Genomic DNA, 21059 nt, shown 5'->3' with positions numbered 1-21059 from the left:
TCTTCGGAATATTATTTCTAGAATTAGAATTTTCTCTCGGGGACCTTGTTTTACTCCTTGACCTTTCTCTATCAGGTAATCTCATGAACCTGGGTGAATCCTCAACTTCCCTAGGTGCAGAAGGAGAAACACCTGAAAAACTTCTTGGAGTAGAATGTGAATAACCTGGTTGTTGATACGGCGGAGGACTGTTTAACATATCCTCTAAAACTGCATTAAATTCTTGATCTAATTTACCTTTTTCTTGAGAATTCTTTTGACCTGTTTCTAAAACCATTTCTAATACTGGATACAATCCTTCCTGCATATCTCCTTTCCTCCAATGACGTACTTTATCCTGATGAGTTTCTTTATATAAACTCCTTGGTGTTCCCCAATTTTCTCGCTCAAGCTCCATCATTTCAATTTCCCATTCAACTAAAGCTTCAAATTGAGTAGGTCTGGGTCTTGGTGAAAGAGCCATTATTTTATCTCTTATGTTTCTTAAAACTTTAACAATAAATGACCCATCCTCCGGCCAGGCTAAAACACCGTCTCCCCTAGTATATTGCATCCAATTTTCAAACCAGAGAACAGTATGATATCCATATTCTCCTTCCATATATGCTGCGGGTGTTTTATACTTATGAAGCAATTTTCCACCACGCGCTTTAATTTTCTTGTCAGGATTGAATACATTTTTAATTTTCTGAAACCATGAAGACTTTTTCTCTTCTTTATACCAATAACTCATGTTTTAAAATTAAATCGTAAACCTTAGAAAAGATCGTAAATAATTTTTCTGTTGTTCCACTGTTCTGACCAATCCGTGCGCGAAACTCACCAACAAGCCAATCAGGTTAAGCTACGTCACCACCTTGCTCAACCAATGAGAAACCAGTTTTCAGAAATGACCAATCAGCTAACAGCTCGATTTGATCACGTGAACTAATCAGCGCACTTGCTGTGACGTATATCAGCCAATCACAGCGCGAACCCTGTGACGTACACTGCCGCTGCAGCGAAGCTGCGCGTGTCAGTGTCACTCCTTAAATTCACCCCTCCCTTACAAAATGTTTTCACAGCACCATTTTAAACAATTTCTTTTCGAAGAGTTTTAGTTAATAACTACATAAAACAAACCATTTGTCCGATTTGCTAACAAAGTGTTAGTTTTATCAAACATTCAAGAAATTTCACTCGCATGAAATAAACGACGACGCTATTTTGATGAAAATTGTTTTCAGCTTTCAGACAAAAAGAAACCTATCCATACACACATGAATTCTTCAGTAGGACTTTAACCAACCAATAGAATTCCTGTTACGCCAGTAAGAATAAACAAAGCTATCTTACCCTTCACACAAGTTCAGAAAAATCCTACTACTTTTTTCACAGCAAATTTTAAAACTGGCTCCAAGTCCCTATACTCAAAGTTACGATTTCATAGTCAATCCTCACTATTCATGCAAACTGTCATATCTAAATCCCTAAAACTTGTGTTGTACGACCACAACACTTAGTGATATTTCTGTACCACTATTTTGAAACGAAACAAATGAACTGTGTAACTTCACTTGTCACACTACTCTGCCGGCACATAGGTTTTTCACACTGCTGGAAAAACCTAACAACAAACATATAACATCTAGACAAAACTTAACATGTGTTAAACATGTATCCTATGTAATTACCATGTAGCATGTATGTTACCATAGTAACCGAACTCTGCTACCAGGAATTTGATCCAGCGGGTCTAAAGAAATTCAGTCTCATATGATTAAACTCTGCATCAAAATACTCACCATTTATTTATATAATTAACTCCAGCCCCATTCTCGACTGAGACTTGTATTTTGACCTACTGAATCATATGACCTAATTAATCAAATATAGCAAACACTTTAATTAAGTCACATAAATAGGCAATGGATTAACTAATGGTAACTCAAAGAAGCATTCAAGACCAGCTTGTCATTTCAAAATCTATTTTATTAATTTTATTTCAAAGCAGAAGCATTACTCTTTGATTAGCAAATTTTATTTCAGCAAATTAATTCATTAATGGCACAACAGACTAGCAAGTTCGAACCAACATCAGCCTGAGTAAAAAGCTCAAACAGTTATTTATTTACTTCTTCATAACCTATTTCCCTATTTCCCTAACTTAGCTAAAGAAAAACCGTGCTAGTAAGAAAAGTCTCTAAGTCTTACATGGAAGGGAAATCTGGCAGCGTCTCTGGAGCACAGGAACGAACGAACAGTGATCTTAGCAAGGGGGCAATTCTTATAGTATTTTCCTATCTAAAACTAACTAAAAGAATACAAATATTTGAACAGAACAAGATTTCATTGGTCAACGAATGTCTTCTGATGCGGTCATCCGACTCTCGCATAGCCAGAGTCACGTTTTTTTCAAAAGTGCCATTGTCTATTAGTTAATGTCACCAGCAGCTTCCGAGGAAAGTTACATTTGGCAAATACCAATATCACTTCCTTTGTCCGCTCAAGCTTTTTCCGCTGCCGAACGACAAATGCGGCCTTGACCATGAAGCAATCTGAACCAAATGTCCTAAGCTTCCACACAGCCTTTGTTTGCAAGCCTTTCTCCAAGAATTAATGTAGAAAAACATTTTCACATTCCAACGTAGATGTGCAAGGCCCACTTTGGCTAAGCTTTTCGGACGTCCATTTTAGAAGTAGGCCACAAGCCTTTTAGCATGAGGGTGAGTCTAGTATGCACGGAAACACAAGACAATAATTAATTCAAGAAATAATAATTATTCTGTTACCCACCCCTTCTACTAAAATTAACCCATTAACTATGTTACCTAGTTTTGCATACAAACAAATAAACAAACACAGACACATGAGACGAATGCACATGCTAATATTTTCAAAACAGCCGCAATTAACAAATAACAAAACAAGAGACAAAGTAAATATATTATTCGAAGCAAAATAACAAACATGACAAGAGCACAAATGATTAAACCCGCTTGTTGGTGATGGTGTATACTATTCTAGGTTGAGTCAGTAAACATGCAAAGCATGCGACACACATTAGTAAAAATAAAAATCATGAGAGTTTCATTTGTCACAAACATTTCAGAAATAAATCCGAAAGTCCGCTCCATCAGGAGCAAGGCAGCTGAGGTTGTCAGAGGAGATTGGTTGGAGTTCGAAGTTTTTGTGCATGGTGGAGAGCTTGAAGTGGAAGAAGTCCATTAGGGTGTCGCAGAGTTCCTGGGAGGGAGAGATGATGTTTTCGTGGCTCCCTTACAATAGTAAAAAGTTTTTTGCAGTGGTTAGAACTGGCTTTGATGCAGTCAGCAAGGGTGCTCTTTTTCGTCTCTTTCCGGAGTTGTGGTATTTGTTGAGTGATGTATTGAATGTGGCTAGGTCTGTGGGCTACTTGCTGGTGTGCCATTTTCTTTCAAGTTGCTTGCAGTTGCGTTTTGTAGTTCTGAGTTTCACGGTGTACCAACTGACTTGTTTGGAAGATTTCCTGAGTTTGGTGGGCTTGACAGGAGTGGTTCAGTTGGTGCAGTCAGAGATAAAGGCAAAGAAGTTCTTGACAGTCTGTTCTAGGTTGCTTGCAGCATAAGGGTGGGAGGTGCTAACAGCTTCAGCCCACTGGCTTTCTGACACTTTGTTCCAGATGCGATTTGAGATGCATCTTGGTGATGGTGCCAGGGGTCCTGTGATGGAGAAGTGGATGATGGTGTGGTCTGTCCAGGTAAGCTCGGTGACATGGCTGTACTTGACGCTGTAACTGGATCTGAAGATGGGGTTGAGTGTGTCCCGCGATGTGTTTGGGGTTGGTGACTGGTTCCATGAGCCTGATGTTGTTAATGCTTTCAAGGAGCTTGGCAGTGTTGGTATGGTTAATGACATCATGGTGAAAATTGAGGTTTCCAAGAAAGATGTAGTGTTTGGAGTCAATGGCAAGTGGTGCAATGAAATCTGTGATGATGTTGCAGAAACTGGGGTGTGGGCCTGAAGTGGTACCTCTGATGGTAGTTTTTCCATTGATTTGGAGTTGGAAGTTGAGGTGTTCCATGATAGGGGTGGTGTAGTCTGCAGTGATGGTGCAGTGGATAGGTTCTTTGTGGATGATGGCGATCCCCCCTCCGTGTTTGTTGATGCAGTCTCAGTGTGCTATCTTGTAGCCATTGGGTGTTTCTGAGGTGATGTCTGGCACAGTACCGGGGTTGAGCCAGGTCTCAGTGAGGAAGATGACGTTGGGGTGAGGGAGGTGATGGTGTCCCAGGAGGACTCTGTGGCGTGCTTGCAGAGGGATCGTGCATTGAGCAGTAGACTGTGAAGTCTTGAAGCAGTCGGGGTCGGCATGGTGGTGGTCGTCGTTCATGCGGGTGCTCTGATGTTGCAGGAAAAGAGACAGAAGCGAGCGGAAAATGGTCCTACAGTTGAACTTGGTGAGGTGCAGCTGCAGTTGTTGCGAAGCCTGGGTTCCCGGGCTCAGAGTTCGGCAGTGGTGTATCTGTGAGTGGATTGAAAGCCAGGTTCCTGGCTCTGGGAGCGGTCCAGGCATGGATGGGCGCAGATGGGCTTGTTCTTTGGCACACCTTTAAATAGGTCCCGGGGAAGCACACCATGTGGTAGTGGGTGGGGTTGACTCGAGGTGGGAAGCAGGAGGGAAATTGTCTTGAGAGCAGATGGGCAGGAAGGTAAGAAGGGTATTTAAATTAAAAAGATAGATGTGGAAAATTTGGAATGAAACAGTGGTTAATTTGTAATAAATAATAATAATAAGAAGAAAGTTCCAGACCCTTTGAAAGGAGGCCACTGCAGCTTCCACCACCTATTGCCCCCACCAGCACTGGCAAGGACAGCGCCAACACAGCTACTAAACTTTGCACTCCTTCAAGTGTTTACAATTAAAACAATTCCAGGTCACTCAAAGCTAAAAGATTTGCCTGTGCAGCAGGCATTAATTTTCGTTGTATATTAAATCATAAAAACAACTGTTTTAGTGTTCATTTCAAAATTAGACTGACATCGCCACCATGTGGCAAACCGTCATAAGTGCGGGTGCAGACAATTAAGTGCCGGTGCTGAGCACAGAAAGACACATGCTCAAATTAAGCACTGGTAAAAAGCATTCAGTAGCTCTGAAATAAATTATGACTAGAAGGTTTTTGTAGATGCGTACCAATTTCAAGCACTAAGGGCCTGATTCACAGAACTAGCTTAAGACAAAATCCTAAACTTACTACCATTTTGGTATTCACAGAAGGCACTTACTCATTTTGGTATTCACAGAAGGCACTTACTCGTTTCGGTATTCACAGAAGTTTGGAGTCCTAACTTTAGGACTCCCAAATGCCTTCTGTGAATACTGAAAGTTTTAAAGTTAGGATTTTTCTCAGTTTAGGAGTAGTAAAGTTAGGAGTCCTAACTTTACTACTCCTAAACTGAGAAAAATCCTAACCTTAAGACTTTCGGTATTCACAGAAGGCATTTAGGAGTCCTAAAGTTAGGACTCCTAATTTTACTACTCCTAAACTGAGAAAAATCCTAACTTTAAGATTTTCGGTATTCACAAAAGGCATTTAGGAGTCCTGTTACATGGGACCTGTTATTTATTCTGTATGCACAATTTGCTTTATTGAGTTTCTCGTACTGCAGGCCAGCTATGCACTGCTTCAGCTGAAACCGCATGTGTTTTTTTAAGCAGCACGACCACCCCCGTAAAACGGTGGATGGATTCTTGAGAAGGTGTTTGACTTCTGTGTGCTTCCATTCTGCAGGGAAGGTGACCGGGCAGCTGGGCAAGCCTGCAAGTTACAACAGCAGGAAAAGCAGGCAAGACAAAGGTAATAGTCTGATAGTTAAGTTATAAATAAACAAAGGAAAAGCAAGACAAAGGCGAACACAGTCAAGTGTTAAAACAAAAAATAAACAGAGGGCTAAGCAGAGGGTAAATGTTAGGCCTAGGTGTAAAATTTTGCTCCACTCAAGGAGTTTGTGGATTTCAACAACTCTGCGTTGCGCAGGGAATGCAGAGTAAGTGATCAGCTAAGCATTCCACAAGGGAGCAGATTTTTTACCTGTTGGTGCACTCGTCACATCATTTTGCGCGCACAAGGAGTGCGACAAGACTGCCGGGCACTCATGAGAGCCCACAAGATTTGCTAGCCGCCCGCGAGCGCTCATGAGATTTTGCGGCTGCTAATGTTGCTTTAGACCACACCAGTGACTACTGGCGTTTTTTTTGTGAATATTCTGGCTGCTCTCTGCCACGGGATCAAGGAACCCGGTGGTAGGAGAGGTCCTGTGGCGGTCCCACTGCCGTATTCGGAATATTCGGAAGTGTCCTGAGTGCCACTGAGATACCTCACCAATTGATGCACATGACCAGGAGACACAGAAGGTAATAGAGCTCAGTGGGTTCATTTCCTTACTACATAAATCAGTAGTCATTGTATTTAACCTAGCTTTTCAGCATGCTATATTTAATAATAAATGAGCTTATTGTGTTGGTAATCCAATGTGATGCTAACAAGGTACAGATGTTCATGTGTATGTATGTCTTTATGTATTGCCTGTGACAAGAGAGGTCAAAGTTAAATTTGCCGGAGCTGAAAGACCACTTTCTTTTCGGTGTCCTCATAGTAACCATTGCATTATGCAAGTCTTGGACCGTTTTCTGGCGTACTTCTTTTTCTCGTGGTCCGTTGCATTAAGTACGCCGAGCCTCCAAAGCTCTTATCACGTCTCTAGGGGGGAAAAGAACCTCCCAGCCCGCCATGATTTGGTGTAATCATTGGACTATGGAAAAATGTGTTATAAACACAGTCCTAATTTATACCACAATGCTAACTTGCCCACGCTATAAAGTCCTGCCAGATTTCCATTGACCTTCGTGGATTGCACTCAATGTCCATTTTGCTCGTCCACTTGACCACTTTTAGCCATCATGTAGGATGTGGAGGCACAGGATCTATCCAATGTTTACAGATCTCACGTCTGGCCAAAAGCAATAGATAGAATACCAAGCCCCTTTTCTTACTATTCAAGGAGACATGTAGATTGTGTCCACCCCTAGGAGTACTAACGTCGCTGTCAAGGTGATGGGTTCCCCTAAAATGTCTCCAATGGTAGTTTCTACAACCTTCCAATATTCTTTCATAGGGGGACCTGTAAAAAAGATATGTAAATCTTTCACTTTTTGAAGATTGCATCTGGGGACAGGCTGTAGCAAACACGGCTAATCTTTGTCTTTTGAAATTTGCTGGTGTGACTATTGAATATAGTAGTTTTATTGAATCTGAGCAGAGCAGATGCATATCCTCGTCCAGAAATGTATCTCGCCAAATCGCATATAGGGTCTCCATTTTCATTTCCTCTGCATCCAGGAATTGCCCGTACCACTTAAAGACTTCTTTACTTTTTACAGTTACATCTTGAAGGGTTGCTTCAAATTTCCATACTCTCCCTATCTCTTGGAGAGTTGTTCAAAACCATGACGAAAGCTGAACATATTTAAACTTTGACAATCTATTGCCAGTTTTCACACTCAGCACTGCCCAAGGCAGCAGTTCACCTGCTGATATCAAGTCCCCCCACCTAGACAATCCTGCTTTCTTCAAAGGCAGAGTCAATCCATCCTTCAGGTATTTTGGTGTCCCTGGGGAATCCCAGATCAGTGTGAATTCCGAATAGTACCCTATTTTCATCATCTTCCTCAGTACACTCTTTAGTGTGAAGGCTGTTTTTAACACCTTCAACCTCACTTTCTTGAAGTACTTTTGGGCCCCAAACGTATATAGAAAGGCTGTTGCCCCCAAATCCTCAGTCATTTCCCCAAATAAAACTCCAAAGTTAGAAGAATCGGGCTCCCCTATAAGCATTCAGAGGTTTTTAAATTGAAATGCCATACAGTAAAGATTCAAGTCTGGCAAAGCCAACCCACCTTTCTGGAGTCAACGCCTTATTTTTTCCAAAAAAAGCTGTGTTCCACAGGAGGCCCAAATTAAGCTAGTTAATTGCTCTTGTATTTTATTATTATTTCCTTAGGAAATTTCAGTGGAATACAATTAAATAGATATGTCAGCTTTGGTAAAATAGACATTTTACCTAATTGTACCCTCCCATTTATGGTTAATGGAATGTTCTTCGACCTAGATAATGACAGATCGACCTCCTTGACCACCCTCTTTAGATTCCGCAAAGGGATCTCGTCAATTTTGTTAGCTATGATAATCCCTTAAATATTTTATCTTAGCACACACTCTTCCTCCCCAACCCTCCAGATTCCAACTCATTACCTCTGTCTTGGAGACATTCACTAAATATCCTGATACATCCCCAAATTCCTTTGTTAACTGCTCTACCCATGGCAATGTTCGGGCTGGATCTGATGTGTATATCATGAGATCATCCACATATAGTGCTATTTTGCTGTGAGAGGGGAGTGAATGAATTGGGATTATCTGTTCGTCTTTCCTCAGAAGATGAACCAAAGGTTCGATATAGATATCAAAAAGGAGGGGGGACGGGGGCAACCCTGCCTCATACCTCTAAGGATATTAAAGATGGTTGTCAGGGAGCCATTTAAAAGAAGTTTAGCAGTAGGACGTTCATATAATTTTTTTAACGCCGTAATGCAGTCTGTGCCAAAGCCCATTGATTCCAAAACTGCCCAGTGGAGTGCCCAACTAACACAATTAAATACCTTGGCAGCATCAATAGTAATAACTGCCAAAGGGATCTTACTCGCAATTGCCAGATCTATAGTCCCAATCAAAAATAGCGTTAATTCCTGAATTTATCTTTTCGGGACGAGCCCCTTCTGATCAATGTGGATTAATTGCGGGGCTACCTTTGCCATTTTCCCTGCTAAAATGCCAGTATAGATCTTATAGTCCACATTTAGCAGGCAGATAGGTCGATTTGAGTCCGCTTTCCTCGGGTCCTTTGTGGGCTTTAGGATCAATGCTATTGCTGCTTCGAGTCATACATTTGGGATCTGTTCTTCCCCCTTTAGATTGAATTGAACAGTAGCTTCATTTCCGAAACTAATTCATCAGTGCTTAATTTGTATACCTCGAACGGCAGTAAGTCCGGCCCCCTGCCTTGCCATTCTTTAGATAGGAAAGCTGTTCTCTTATTTCTTCCTCAGTAATCTGGGCGTCCATTATCACCCTACCCTCTGTTGTAAGTACTGGTAGTCCTAAATTGTCTAGCCACAATTTTACTGTTCCTTCATCTGATCACACTTCCTCCATATATAATTCAGAGAACAACGAGACTAGGCAAGTCTGCATCTCTTCTTCCTTATTAGAGATCTCGCCCTGAGGCTTAATGATCAATTCCCAGATAAAATGTTGTGACCTCTCAGCCCTTGCCTTCCAAGCTAACAGGACTCCAGCATTTTCCCCATATTCGAATTGTTGCATGCTACTAACTGCCCATCTCTCGAGGCATTTTGCCTCTAACTTGATCTTATAATTTAATCTTGCTTCTTCCAGCTGCTTCATTACACTCTCTATGTCCTGGGTAGACCCTGTCGTTTGGTGTAATTTAACCTCTAAAAGCCATACTTTATCCTCCAAATTCCTTAATTTAGCTCTATCCAGCTTGTTCTTATGGGTAACCTGTCTTTGCAGCACTCCTCTTATATATGTGTTGAAGGCATCCCAAATTACTGCTGAGTTAACATTAGCCAGAAAGAACTCCTTTATTCTTTTTTTCAGGAGGCTAGACACATCTATGTCTAATAAGATTATTCTTTTCAAAGTCCATCCCACATTGTGGCTTGCTCTAACCCCCGTTAACATTACACACACCACAGCGTGATGTGAGATATGCACTAGCAGAATATTCACCTTTTTAAGTCTCCCAGCACAAACTCTGTCCGCTAAGAGGTAATCTAGCCTGGAGAAATGGTTGTATTTTTTACTATAGAAGGTATATCCCCGCTTTTGCCCCCTTAAATACCTCCAAGTGTCGACCCAACCCATTTCATAGAGCACGTGTTTCATAGCCTGCCGAGGCCCCTGGCCTCCCGTCCTACTAGTCGATCTGTCTAAAACTGGGTCTAATAGCGTGTTGAAATCACCCCCAATAATTATGGGGGTGGTAATCCCTGCAAGTGTCAGTTGTAAATCTATGATGTGCTGGGGGTCAGCGAGATTAGGGCCATAGAAAGCCATGCAGACAAACTCTGTGCCAGAGCATCTAAGAGTCACAAGGACCCACCTCCCAGAGCATTCTGTTTTAGATGAAATCAGCTCAATTCCTGATCCATTCCTTATCAATACCGCCACCCCTTTATGGTATTCCACTTGATCAGAGGCTGCATAGTTCTTGACAAATCTTAATTTTGTATACAATTCTCTGCCTTTGCTAGCTTTTAAATGGGTTTCCTGCAGAATAACTACCTGGGCTTTAGAGTCATCTAAGTATCTCATCACCAACGTCTGCCTACTTTTTGATCTCAAACCGTTTACAATCCAAGTCAGAACTTGTAAGATACTGTCATCTCCTCCTACCACTATAATTTTTTATTTTTTCCCACTGCTGACCACCCAGTGCCCTACCTCCCACCTCTACCCTCCGTCTCCCACACGTGGGAATCCTCACTTGACTTCTAGGCATAAACATGCCTATAAGACCGCCCAAGAGTAGGAGGGACCTACTTAAGCAATAGCTACAACAGTGCTCCCCTTCCCCTGCAACCCCCCCCCCCCAATCACTCATCTGACATCCCTATATCCTTGTTATTTCTTAACCTGTATCCTATAACTTTATTTCAAATTCTTGATTCAGGGCTCCGCTCACCTTTATGGTGTTGATTAAACTATCTGCTTCTTCGACTGTCCGGAGATTGTGCATCTGATTATTTCACATAACAATGAGCATTGCCGGGAATTTCAATTGGGCTCTGACTTCAAATGTGTTCAACTCCTGCATCCTTTTGCCTAATTCCCATTGTTTCTGATCAGTTGCCTGAGACACATCTGATCTGACAGAGTAGGTGAAGTTTTGGACTGCTTATGGTCTATTCCTCAGCGCAGCAGTCAAGATTGTTTCTTTGACTGGGGCGTGGCTTGGGCGCCGATGGAGCAGGCGGCGTGAGTCGATAGCTCCGGCGCTCGATCCCTTATTTATCCTGTGAACTGGGGTCTTTAGTGGCTGCTGGTGAAGGAGGCTGGATCGGAACGACTGGTGCACACTCAGTGCCTGAAATTACCCCGAGGAAGAACCAGGGGAGCGAGTATTGCCTCGCGGACTCAGGCATAGCGAGCGGAGGTGGAGCCTACAAAATGGCGGCGGTCACGGAGTGACGGAGACAATCTGGTTGCAGCGATGCCGGGCTGATCAGACCGACTACGGCAAGGAAGGAGCTGCGGTGACCGTGTGCCTGGGTTCGGGCGGCCCGACGGAGAGCGCCAGACAATGAGCCAAGGTCCGGTTGCTGGCGGAATTCACTGGGTGCAGCACAATGGTGCCGCCCTAAAAGCGTAACTGGCCGAGGCTCGGCGGGGTAAGGAGCAGGAGCACTCGCTAGGCGGTGACTGCGCATGGAGACCTGAAGCGCCCAACGATGCGGACCCCGGGGCTCACAGCGGCGGTGGAGCGGCGGCGCCCAGGATCCTGGCGTCTGAGGAGCCTCGGCAGTGCCGGGAACACCTTGAGTGCACTATCCAGGGGCCAATAACGGAGGCACTGCTGCGGCGACGGAGGGACTCTCCCCCCTGCTGATGAGATACACGATCGGCTAGAAGTTACTGGGTGCCTGCAGTGGTTGAACGCCTGGCCCGGCACACCTCGAGGGGCACAGAGAGGAGAGAGCTGCTGACCTGATGCCCTCGAGACACGTGGAGAGGTCTGCATTCTCAACCGCCTGAAGGGGAGGCGCAGGGCTGCGGCACGCCTCACTCAGACGCCAAGAATCGGAGGGGCAAACACTGGTGCCAGTGGCAATATAGCACCTGCGACTGGAGGTCTGATATAAGTCATGGGGCACAGTCTGGAATCGGCTAGAGCATTGTGCTGCCCCAGATGTGACCGGGCTGAGTTGCTCATAACAGAGCTGGACGTTGCAGCAGAAGCCACTGTAGACGGGGCCCGCACCCAACGTGCTGGCCCGGAGGGAGACTTGGGGCGCTGTTCCCGGGATCGCAGCAACGACGGCTTTGTGCCAACAAAGGGACTGCAGCCCTGCCGGTGCGAAGCGTGATCTGGTTTGGCGACACTTTCCTGGTGTGGGACGAGGAGATCAGTGCTGCCCGGACACGGAGGACCGCAGCGGAAGGTACTTACGGGCTGCTCTGGGGGAGGAATACCAACTAAGATGAAACCGGGGACCGAGGCTGCGGACGGCGCGGCGCAGAGTTCTGCTCCGGAGAGTGGCGAACCGATGGAGGCCTCGGAGACCGAAAAGCGGCTGAACAAACGCCTGGATCAGATCCTAGAGGACCAAAGACTCCTTACATAACGACATTGCGCAGGTCGCGACGGGGTTGGGCCTCCTGAAAGCGGATCATTCAAAGCTGGTGGACAGGGTGAAAGATACTGAATTAGTTGTACAAGATCTGAAACCAGCGGTAGTGACTCTTGAGCGGAAACTGGAGGATGCGCTGCAAAGACTGACAAGCCTGGAGAGGAGGACGGAGGATGCAGAAAGTAGGAATCGGCGCAACAATGTCAGGGTAGTTGGCCTGCCAGAAAAAATTGAGGGGACGGATATGATCTCCTACCTGGAGAACTGGTTCAGATCACAGGTGGCGCCAGAGGGGCTATCCTCCTTCTTTACTCTCGAGCAGGCACATAGAGTCCCGGCCATGCCGCCACTGCTGGGACGCCCGCCAAAACCTGTGGTGGCTCGTGTCCTGCACTACAAGGACAGAGACTTATTGATCCAAAATGCGCGCTCCTTGGGGCCTTTCAAGGTGGAGAACAGTTCGGTCACTATTTTCCCGGACTATACGCAGGATTAAGCATGGGCGAATTTTACGAATCTCTCGTTCGCGAATTTTGCAGATTTGCGAACTCGCAATCCGCAAAATCCGCGAATTCTCGCGAATTTGCGGATTTTATTTTTTTTTGTGTTCGCGCGGGTTTCTGCCAGTTCGCGAGGGTTTTGTACAATTTCGCAACACGCGAACTTACCTGTCGGGTCGCAAGTTTCGCGAAGTTGTTGTTTCTACGTGTCCAGCCTGTTTGGGACACTCTTCTTCATCACTGCCACTCTCTGTCACCACTGCCACTCTCTGACTACTCATGCCACCCTCTGGCCCACCCATGCCACCCTCTGTTTCATCACAGCACCCTCTGGTTGTCCAGTCAGTGTACATTATTGTGGCAAAGCAAGCACACCGTCCCTGCCTCAAGTGACCTGAATTAATTTGGGGCTGATTAATGTGTCACAGAATATTTTTTTAGCTGGCACCTGCTTCCTTAGTGCTTCCTGATTAGTGATCTTTTGCACTTGCTAAGTGCTTTCATTGTTGCAAAATTAGTTACAACACCTGCCCTGACCCAACTGACAATAATGAATTAGGGGCTGATTAATGGATTTGAACTTCCAGCCTGGCTCCTGCTTGTCTCCCTTAGCTGTAATTCAGGACCTTTGTGGCATATGTGTAACTATTCTGAGGTTCAGAGCAGGGTCACATAATAGTTGCAACTGGCAACTGAACTCTGGAGGGGCCCCTCAGGAAGCACTACAGGAAATGGCTACTAATGATGAGCCTGAACTTTTGAACCTGGTAAGTAGTTTCAGTTTTGCTAAGATCGTATTTCTGCAATTTTGCGCTTATTCGCGGGGCGCGAAGTTGTACTGGGAAGCCGCGAACTCACGCGAACAGTGCGAGCAAGCCATAAAATCCGCTGCTCGCGGATTTGCGGATTTTGCGGGAGATTCGCGAATCTCGCGGATTGCGAATTTACCGAAAATCCGCAAAATCCGCGAGCGAAACGGATTTTCCGCCCATGCTTACGCAGGATATTCAGCGTCGTAGGGCCTCATACCTAGCGGTAAAGAAGGAACTCAGAACTGAGGGGATCCAATATTCACTGCTGTTTCCGGCCAGGCTGCGAATCATCCTGGATGGCACCACCCAGTTCTTCTCGTCGCCTGACGATGCTTGGTCTTGGCTTGAGTCCTACAGGGCGGGAACTTACCGAAGGGGCAGGACTGCGGATGCTCAGCCCAAGCAAGTGAGGGTGCGCCAGTCGCAACACATCCACAAGAGGCATAAAACTCAACAGGCCCTGTTGTTGGCGCAATTGGCAGCGGACAAACAGGGAGCGCTAGCAGCGACGGCGGCAATCACTGGGTCGCAGACGGAGGACCTAACTGGAAGATCGGCGTCCGACAATGACAAAGGACAGTCAGGGACTGAATTGTCTGACGTGGATAGTACTGTGGGACCGGAGGTGACACCTCGCTCAGCGGATGATCTGTGATCTGCATGGCCCCGGAGGCGCAATATAGCCTGGGGTTAGTTCTGGACGGAGCAGAAGTGTATGGTACCCTTTTGATTATGGTTGTTATCACATGCCACTGGGTGGGATCATGGAGCATGGAGCGGGGAGCGGAGGCCGGAGCTGCCGCCTATCGGTGCGGTACCACGCTCCTGTAGCTTTCTGTGGTGACGACCATAGAGTAGGGGACTGTGAGGGAGGTTACAGGTTTGGATGGGAGCTGAAGTTGTGTTAGTAGGTCCTGTCCTGGGGAGTGGGGTAGTTTGTTGGGGCGTTTTGGGGGGGGGGGGACTGCTGCAATGATGTGGGGGGTCGTTTGACACTGTTGAAGTGGGGGGGTGATGGCTGCAATGGGGACGTTACCTGATTTGAAATGCCTCACATGGAATGTCCGTGGACTCAGAACTATGTCAAAGAGATACAAGGTGCATGCCTATTTGGTGAGGAGAGGCATCCAAATCGCACTGTTGCAGGAAACTCACTTAACCAAGCCAGAGTGTACTGCACTGCAGAAGAGATGGCGTGGCCAAGTGTTTGGCACCTCTTACTCGGCGTTTGCAAGGGGGGTGCTGATATGGGTCAGAGCGGGGGTCCCGTTCCAAGTCACGAATCAATTAGTGGACCCTGGGGGTCAGTTTGTGGTGGTGGAGGGGAGGCTATATGGCCATGAGGTGGTCTTATGTAGCGTTTACGCCCCCAATGTTGACCAGACCTGATATTTTGATAATCTCACGGGCTCGCTAGCCCACTTCCTGGCGGGCCCTATTATACTGGGTGGGGACTTTAATTCAATCATTGACGTGACATGGGATAGATCGCACCTGCCATTGGCCGACTCCCCGGTGCGTAGACTAGCAGCGCACAGGAAGGATTGGCAAGAGAGGTGGGGCCTGATGGACATGTGGAGGGAACAGCACCCTAATGTTAGGGACTACTGTTTTTTCTCAGCGCTACATGCACTACATGTCAGAATAGATTCCATCCTGTGTAGCGGCCCCTTAGCTACCATGGTAACGCACACAGAATACCTTGCCAGGACCATCTCGGACCACAACCCCTTATTGATAGCAGTGCGATTGCAAAGGACGAGATCTGCAGTCCCGACATGGAGGCTTAGGCCTGACACACTAGAGGACTTGGTGTTTAGCGACAGGGTCCAGCAGGGTATAGAGCATTACTTTGATGAGAACGAGGGTTCGGCCGCCACTAGATCGATTGAATGGGATGCGATGAAGGTGGTGGTGAGAGGTATCTGTATGGGCAGCTTTTCGAATGCAAGAACAACTGTCTTGACTGATTTGGAGAAGGCGGAGAGTGTGCTGAGAGAGCTTGAGCGGCGTAGGCCTGAAAGATCAGACCTGCAGGGTCAGCTACTGGAGGCGAAAGAATTGGTGGCAAAAGAAACGGAGAGATTGCGATGCTATGATTACAAGCTGTACCTCACTAAGGTGCATGCGGAGAGAGACAAAGTGGGCACACTGCTTGCGAAACTTGCTAACCCGGAGCCTAGGGGTTCACCGATCATGTGTATCAGGACTGAATCGGGGGAGGTGGTCTACTCTCAAACTGCGTTATTGACGCGCTTTCAGACGTATTATACGAGCCTTTATGAGACTCAGTTGGAAGCGGAACCCTCCGCAATAGGCGAATATTTACGAACGGTCCGGCTCCTGGTGCTCGATGAGGAGACGGCGAAGGCTTTAGGTGGCCCCATAACGTTAATGGAGATTCGGTGGCTGTTAAGCAGATGGCTATAAACAAGACGCCGGGGGTGGATGGCCTGCCAATTGAATTTTATATGAAGTACATTGATGTTTTGGCACCCAAGCTATTAACGGTGTACTCAGAGGCCATGATCCTGGGGTGCCTCCCCAGCTCAATGAGGGAGGCGCTAGTGGTGCCGCTGTCAAAGCCTGGCAGGGAAGCATTGGATGTGACGTCGTATAGACCTCTCTCTATGCTGACGGTGGACTACAAGATCTTGAGCTGTATTCTGGCCACTAGACTACTGCCACACATGACCACGCTGATACACGAGGACCAAGCAGGGTTCATTCCTACCAGGAACACGTCCATTAACACCCGCCGGCTGATCCGCATACTACACAGCGCCTTAAGCTCAGACCAAGCCTCAGCAGTACTATCGGTGGATATTGAGAAGGCTTTTGACAGCCTTGAATGGTTTTATCTAGATGGAGTGTTAAAGAAGTTCGGCCTTGGTGGAGGCTTTGGACGATGGACAAGGGTTCTCTATTCCTCTGCCACTGCCAGGGTGCGATTGGGGTCTGTCATATCACCTGCCTACCCGGTACGCAGAGGAACAAGGCAGGGGTGCTCGCTATCTCCCCTTCTGTTCGCTCTCGCGATGGAACCACTGGCGGCGCGGGCTAGAACGGGAGAATCGTATAATGGAGTTGGGTGCAGTGGGGATACTCACTATATCTCGCTGTATGCAGATGATCTGCTGCTGTATTTGGAGGACAGGGAGGCGGCTCTTAGGGGGGCCATGGCGATGCTATCATCCTTTGGCGTATTCTCAGGCCTCAAGGTGAATTGGGCTAAAACTTGTGTTTTCCCACTACGGACGGACATGCAATATCCTCCTCTCGCAGTAGACGTGGTCTGGGAAGACAAGTGCTTTACGTATCTGGGTGTCCGAATTTACCATGACGTTGCGAGTTTACTAGAAGGTAATATAGGTCGCTGTATCAGGGGGCTGCGGGGTGCATGTCCTCTGGGCCTCCCTTCCTCTATCGGTGCAGGGTCGAGTGGCACTGTTAAAAATGGTCGCTCTACCATGATTGCTGTATTACTTCCAAACCTTGCCAATCTGGATCTCTCAGAGGATCTTCAAAGACCTGAGATCAATGGTTATTGGTTTCCTTTGGGGACATGGCAGACGCAGGGTGGCGTTGCACAATATGACCAGACCCAAACTCGAAGGCGGGATGGCGGTTCCTGATTTTGAATTGTATTACCTGGCGGCCCAGCTCCAGGTTTTGACACAGAACGTCGCAAGAGAATTTAGAGGCCCAGACCAGGTACGTGGGAAGGGCATCCAGAGGCATGTCCTGTCCTACACGGTTATGCAACAGAGACTGGACTTGAGTAAGCTCACCCTGAAAGAGAAAACCCTCCGGTTGTGCTGGCATAGGAGTTTGAAGAGAGCACGGGCCACGCAACCTTATGCCCCGGAGATCCCTCTCGGGATGCTGACGGCGCTGCCGCACAGAGGCGACTGGTCTCCGTTGTTAGAATGGGAGGAGCTGGGTTTACAAGTGGTAGGGGATCTATATGTGGAAGGGTTGTTGGCTCCATTTGGGGTGCTGCAAGACCAATTTGGTCTCCCAGACGGGGGTTACCTCCTGCATGCGGCGGTCTCTGCAGCAATGCAGAAACATTGGAAGGTAGGGTTGGCGGAGCCGGACACGACTATGGCATGCCAATATGTGGCGATGGCTGCGGGCACGGTCAAGGCAGTCACTTGTCTCCAATCGAGGATGTTGAATGAAGGGCTGGAACCGCTCACTGCGCTGAAGGTCAAATGGGAGGAAAGTATAGGCAAGCCTATTCCGGATACGGTCTGGGGCCACATTTGGAAACGGACGTGGAAGGGTAGTAGGAACGCCCGATTCCAGCAGGTGCATTTTTTTATACTGCACAGAGCTTATCTGACCCCAGGGAAACTCCGACGGCACTTTCGAGTACAGGATGCGGCATGCCCGAGGTGCTCAGCAGTCGAGGCTGAGCTGGATCATATGTTGTGGGGTTGCCCAAGGTTAGGTACATACTGGCCGGAGGTGGGCGAGGTTTGAACGCGATTACGGACAGAGAGGTGGAGTTTGATATTGATATGGCGGCATGCCTGCTACTTTGCTTCCCCCACACAGCGAAAACGAAACTCACAAGCAAATTTATCGATCTGGGGCTCATGCTGGCCCAGATAGAGATTACGTGGCACTGGAAATCCAAGGAGGGCCCCTCTGTCAGACGATGGACGAATGAGTTGTTGAAATGGTCCAGGTGTGAGAGCGTGATAAGAATGCGGCAGGCCACCAGAACGGGTAATGAGAAGAGCCTGGAGATGGCTAGGGCTTGGGAGATGATTGTGCAGGCTCTGTGCGACTATTTGATAGGGGATGAGGAAGAGGAACTTCCAGAGAATGAGGTTCTATGAGGCCAGGGGCATGTAGGCATACTCTCTATTGATAGCGAGCCATTCTGTCCGGAACCCACAGTCACACCCACATCAGCAGCAGTTGGGGGGAGGGTGGGGCAATGGGGTGTTATTAGGTCACCCTGGTAGGGATAGGAAGGATAACGGCGACAGGATTCATAGCTGGTGACCACAGGAAGGGGGCGCAGGGTACTACGCATAGGCTCCTGGGGGGCATAGGTTGATAGGTGTTAGCAAGTGGTCGACATTGGAGTGCACTAGCAGAGACCTGCTTCATGGATCCTGTGGGTCCTAGCGTTGCCAGTACGGAGGGAACGATTCCACCAGGTGGGGACAGGGGGGGAGAGGGGGGGAGTTGATGGGGATAAAAGCAGATACTTAATTGTGATGTTGACCGGAGACCCCTCTGTAGCACGCATGGCGATCTAATGCTGGAACTTGTTGTTGCGCCGCCCGGCCTCAGGGATGTGGGCTGAAGGGCTGTGTACAATTTGAGTATGCATAGTGCCTCGTAATGAGGTGGTTATGATGGTCAATTTATTCCGATATTTTGTCAACTAATTCTGCAATAAAAACATATTTAAAAAAAAAAAAGATTGTTTCTTTGACTGAATATGATAGAAAGTTTACAAGGATTTTTCTCGGCTTCTGTCTCTGCATGTTACGTCTCAAAGTGTCCTGAATGACTCGCTGTATCTCATAGTCCAAATTATTTATTTTATTTTATTAATTTTATATAGCGCTGGCTAGACCCAGAGGTATCAGAGCGCTTTACATGAAGAAGAAATATTGTTTCAGAATGAGTACAAAAGCATAGCATAAACATAAGGAAAAATAGGCAAGGGGAGAGAGGGAAGGAATAGGGGAGGTAGAATGTCCGGTCTACCTTTCAGAATAGTCTCTTTTACCAATTTGATTATAAAAGCCTTGATGATGGTCCCTTCTTCAGCCTCTGGGACATTTAAAACTTTTAAATTATTTCTCCTGGAGTGGTTCTCGATTCTTTTCAGGTCTTCCCTGAGACCTTTATTTTCCTTGAGGGCTCCCAGCCCGTCGGAGTTTTTTGAAATGTCTTTCCTCATAAGCCCAACTTCTTTCTCCAATGCACCTGTCGGCGCTGAGACATCACCTAGTTTCTGTGCCAATGCTGTACCGGAAGCTTGTATACCTCCCTGGTTGGCTTCGGATGTTTTAAATCTACTCCTAATCTCCTCTTTTAGGTAGAGGAGGAAGGAAGCCAGCGGGGTTTCAAGATTCAATCCCCCTGTCTGCACTAGAGGGAGGTCTGCGTGTTCAGACCTCCCCTCACGATCCACCTCATCTCTGACCTCCAGGGCACTGCACCTGTTCTGTGTTGATATGTGGAAAGTCCCCCCAGCCATGGCTCCATAGTCACTGGTTGCTGTAGCACCTCACATAGCCTCCAAGCTATGTTAGCTTCTACTCCTACTGAAGCGGCAGGGGCAATATGCAACTGCGATTCTTTTAGGGGCATAGTTACTGGTTTCACATCCTTTAACCTGGAAGTCATTGTTGTATGGATCAGGACCTTATAAAATGTTTTACGGGAGGGGGTAACCCTATCCTGAGGGGTGAAATTATTTTTCCCCTTCCACAAGGACTCTTTCCCTGCTGCCTTACAGGCTTCCCTGCTCTCGCCAGTCTTTTTGGGGCTAGCGTCCGACTTTATATGCACTTCTTTCACTGAAGGCCTCTTGGGAGGGGGGGGGGGGGTAGGGGTAACTGTAAAACAGTGCTTGCCCCCAACAGCCCGGCTTCGCAGGTTTGTGAAGCTCCTCAACCTCTTTTACAGCCTCTCTGGTGTTTATTCACATACTGAAACTCATTGGTTAAACTAGGGCCCGGTGACCCCTTCACGCTGCCTCTCTCTTCTGTTGTAGTCTCAGAAGAACTTGTGCTTCCTCTGCGGCTGTGCGAGAGAGCACCCGCTGCCCAGAAACGCCACAGCAACACCGCCGCTAGCTTCCACATAGAAGCCATTGAAGACGCTCTCCCTGCCTCCAAAAGGCTCCACGGACCACCACTAGCCCCCGGGCTAAGCTGTATCGAATTCCGCCGATGTTCTGTGAGTGGGTTGCTAATATCAAAATAAAAAACGCATGCTAGGTACGGTTACTGGGTGGAGCACACCTAAGTATACATCCTCCGTATCTTTCGGGCGGTCTGCAAACTTTTGCCTTGCGGCCGCCATGTTCACCGGGAACATCCCAGCTGAAAGACCACATTGTGCATTAAACAATGTGTGAACACTACTACGCAGATCATTCAAGGACTCCACATCATAGTGAGTCAGGGGCGTGGCCTGAAAGGGACATGGCGGCGGCAGGCTAACGGCTGTCGCGGAGCTCCCCGTCTGAAAGTACCGATAATGAACTTTGGATGTTCCCCTACGAAAGCATTGCGGTGAGAACGGATGATAAGG

Source organism: Lissotriton vulgaris, chromosome 8 (genome assembly GCF_964263255.1).
Source record: "Lissotriton vulgaris chromosome 8, aLisVul1.2, whole genome shotgun sequence".
Classification (NCBI taxonomy): Eukaryota; Metazoa; Chordata; class Amphibia; order Caudata; family Salamandridae; genus Lissotriton; species Lissotriton vulgaris.
Note: the sequence above shows the minus strand (reverse complement) of the source record.